This window comes from Lontra canadensis, unplaced genomic scaffold (assembly GCF_010015895.1).
Source record: "Lontra canadensis isolate GAN:19392208 unplaced genomic scaffold, GSC_riverotter_1.0 scaffold16, whole genome shotgun sequence".
In the NCBI taxonomy this organism is placed as follows: domain Eukaryota; kingdom Metazoa; phylum Chordata; class Mammalia; order Carnivora; family Mustelidae; genus Lontra; species Lontra canadensis.
The window spans coordinates 8,623,478-8,627,585 of record NW_022631010.1 but is presented as its reverse complement, the minus strand read 5'-3'; positions in this window follow the sequence as shown (position 1 = coordinate 8,627,585).

Genomic DNA, 4,108 nt, shown 5'->3' with positions numbered 1-4,108 from the left:
CACGCTACTATGTATCAAGTTAAAACTTGAGGATATTATGCTTGGTGAAATCAGCCAGACACACAAAAAAAGAAATACTGTATGATTCAACTTATATGAGGTACACGGAGTCATCAAAATTATAGAAACAGAAAGTAGAAGCCAGAGGGGAGGGGCTGGTGGGAAGTATAGAGTTTGTTTTGTAAGATGAAAGAGTTCTGAAGGTTGGTTACTCAACGATGTGAACGTGTTAACACTGCTGCTCTCTACATCTGAAAATGGTCACAAGGTAAATGCCATGTTATGTGAACATTACCACCACAAAACACAGACCCTCCTGTGACACCAGAGCCCTTTCCTTAGCCTCCTTATACCACATGCACCATCTCCTTCCTGAACGCTTCTCTCCCACATTCCCTCCTCATGGTTCCTGGGTTGGACCCAGCAGCAGAGGCAGGCACGTGCCTGGAATGCTCCATGCCTGGAATGCTCTTGCTCTAGATAACTGCATGGCTCACTCCTTCACCTACTTCAGGTCTTCTCAAATGTCACCTTCTTGGCAAGTCTTACCCGGAACTCTTTATCTAAAACGTCAGCCCCTGCCTTCCCCGCCAACCTTTATTTCCATCTAACATTCCATACATTTTACTTACTGTCTTATCTTATTTTCCGCAGTAGACATCCAGTCAGGCAGGAATTCCCTGAGGGTAGGGATAATTGTCTGTTTGGGTTTTTCTGTTTTTGTTTTTTACTGTTGAATTCCCAGAGTTTAAAACATTATATCAGGAACCAGTAGAAACCTGTATTCATTAAGGTTCTCCAGAGAAAGAGAATATGTAGGCTCTATATATTTGTGGGGCACCTGCATGGCTCAGTCAGTTCAGTGTCTGCCTTCAGCTCAGGTCATGATCTCAGGGCCATGGGATCAAGTCCCTCATTGGACTCCCTGCTCACTGGGGAGCCTGCTTCTCCCTCTGCCTGCTGCTCCCCCCTGTTCATGCTCTTTCTCTCACAAAAATAAATAAATAATTTTTTAAATGATCTATATATTTGCACCTATACTTATATCTAGACCTATACTTTATCTGTATCTGTATCTATCTTAGTCCTTTGGGGCTGCTGCTAAATCAAATTACCTAGACTGGATGTCTTACAAACAACAGAAATTCATTTCTCACAGTTCTAGAGGCTGAGAAGTAAAAGACCAAGGTGCTGGCAGATTTGGTGTCTGGAGAGAACCCACTTCCTGGTTCATGGGCAGCTGTCTTCTTGCTGAGCCCCAATATGGCACAAGGGGCAGGGGAGCTTTCTAGGGCTCTCTTTTATAAGGACACTATCCTGGGATGCCTGGGTGGCTAAGTCAGTTAGGTGTCCGCCTTTGGCTCAGGTCATGATCCCAGGGTCGTGGGATGGAGTCCCACAGCTGGCTCCCTCCTTAGCTGGGAGTCTGCTTCTCCCTCTCCCTCCATATGCTGTTCCCCCTGCTTGTGTTCTCTCTCTCTCTGACAAATAAATAAAATTAAAAAATAAAAATAAATATATATATATATATATATATATATATATATATATATGATACTAATCCTATTCGTGAAGCTTCTACCCTCATGACCTATTCACCTCCAAAAGGCCCCATCCCCTAAAACCACCATTTTGAGGGTTAGGATTTCAGCATATTACTTTTGGTGGAAAGCAAAGATTCAAGCCATAACATATGTAAAGAAATTTATCATAAGACATTGGCTCATGTGATTATTGAGGCTGAGAAATCCTAAGATCTGCAGTTGGTAAACTAGAGACAAGAGGGCCAATGGCAGAGTTCCAGTCCAAAACCAAAGGCCCGAACACCAGGAGCTCCAATCGTGTAAGTTTCAGTCCAAGTATGAGTCCAAAAAAACAAGAGAAGACCAATGTCCCAGCTCAAATACAATTAGGCAGAGAGAGAACAAATTCTCCTTACTCACCTTTTTGTTCTATTTGGGTCTTCCAAAGACTAGACAAAGCCCAACCTCATGAAGACTTTCCTCAGTTCCCCAGCACAGATATTAATCTCATCCTAAAACATCTTCACAGACACACTCAGAATAATGTTTAACTAGCTATGGGGGCATCCTGTGACTCAGTCAGGTTGACATAAAATTAACCATTACAGTGCCCAAGAAATGTTTTTTTAATTAAATGGATGAACTCCCACCTTCAGGTTCTTCTGGGCAGCCAGGATTGGTCTCCCCTTCTTGCAAACCCAACTGTTTTCTTTAAGCGATTACCTTGGAGCCTCCCCAGTTATTTGATTCAAGGAGAAATGAAAGGCAACTCTAATTTAGTCCACTCCTCATTAAACCAGTTACCTCCAACACCACTCCTTAATATTCTTTTTAAAAAAAGATTTTATTTATTTATTTGACAGACATAAATCACAAGTAGGCAGAGAGACAGACAGGGAGAGAGGGAAAGCAGGCTCCCTGCAGAGCAGAGAGCCTGATGTGGAGTTCGATCCCAGGACCCTGAGATCGTGACTTGAGCCAAAGGCAGAGGCTTTAACCCACTGAGCCACCCAGGTGCCCCTCCTTAATATTCTTCTATGTAGATCAAGAAGTGCGGGAGAAGTGAAGGTGTGGCTGACAGAAGCCTGAGAAGGAAGTATCTGGTCCCCCAGGTTGGCAGACATCTTAAGAATGTGAAGTGTTTGGGGGCTCCTGAGTGGCTCAGTGGGTTAAGCCTCTGCCTTCAGCTCAGGTCATGATCTCAGGGTCCTGGGATCTGACCCCACATCACATTGGGCTCTCTGCTCAGCAGGAAGCCTGCTTCCTCACCCCACCCCCCAACCCCTGCCTCTCTCTCTGCCTGCCTTTCTGCCTACTTGTGATCTCTCTGTCAAATTAAAAAAAAAAGATCTTTAAAAAAAAAAAAAAAGAAAGTGAGGTGTTTGTGTTTGATGTTGTCAACAGTGTATACTATTGTTCTCAAGGTAGCAACAAGGAAAGTCCCTCTTAATATCTTACTGCACAAGACTTTCATGAGACAGCAGGTTCTGAAAAATGGCCACAAATCCCTCTAATCCATACATTGCCTGCTTCTTCCCAGTGTGGCTTTTCATCTCTTCCCATCAGGGGTGGAAACGATTTCTCTACCCCTTTGAATCTGGACAGACCTTCTAAGTTGCTGGATTGAGATGGGGGGGGCGGGGTTCTGAGCAATGTTTCAAGGACCCTTGCAGCTCTGTTCACATCTGCTTGGAACCCTGAAGATGCCAGGTAAAGTAGCCCAGGCTCGCATCCTTGAGGGCGAGAGATCACGTGGACAGAGTTGTTCAGTCGATACCTGGCACCAACCACCAGACATGTAAATGGGGCTTTCAGGTCACCCAGACCCAGTCATGCCTGATTGCAGCAACATGTGTGACTCTATTGGCTTTCTATTGCTGTATAACAAATGACCACAATCTTAGCAGCTTAAACAACACACATTTATCATCTCACAATTCTCTGTATCCAACATGGGTTTGACAGGCTAACATCAAACTGTCAGCAGGGCTGTGCTCCTTTACAGAGGCTCTAGAAGAGAATCTATTTCTTTGCTCATTCGGATGGCTGTTGCAGTCCCTTGCAGTTGTAGGATTGAAGTTCCTATCCCCTTGCTGGCTGTTAGTGAGGGCTGTTCCTGCATTCTTGGATTCATGACCCCCTTCCTCTAGATTCAAAGTCAGCAGTGATGAGTCAAATTTCTTTCATATTCAAGTTTCTCATGTCTCTTCTTCCATAGCATCTCTCTGCCTGACTCTCCTGCCTTGCTCTTCCACTTTCAAGGGCCCATGTGACAACATTGGATCCACCCAGACAATCCAGGATAAAATCCTTATCCAGAAGTCCATAAATTTAATCCCATCTACAATTTCCCTTTTACTGTACAGTGTAACACACAGCTCTAATGCCAGGGATTAGAGCATAGGCATCTTTGGAGGAGGGGCGTTATTTTACTTGCCATAGTGACGCCAGATGAGAGGCATCAGAAGAACCACCTGGCTGAAATCCAAAAGATGACCTACAGAATTATCAGCAAATCAAAAGGTAGTTTGCTAATGCAGCAATAATGAACTGACAAATCCTACATACAATAATATCTTATCATT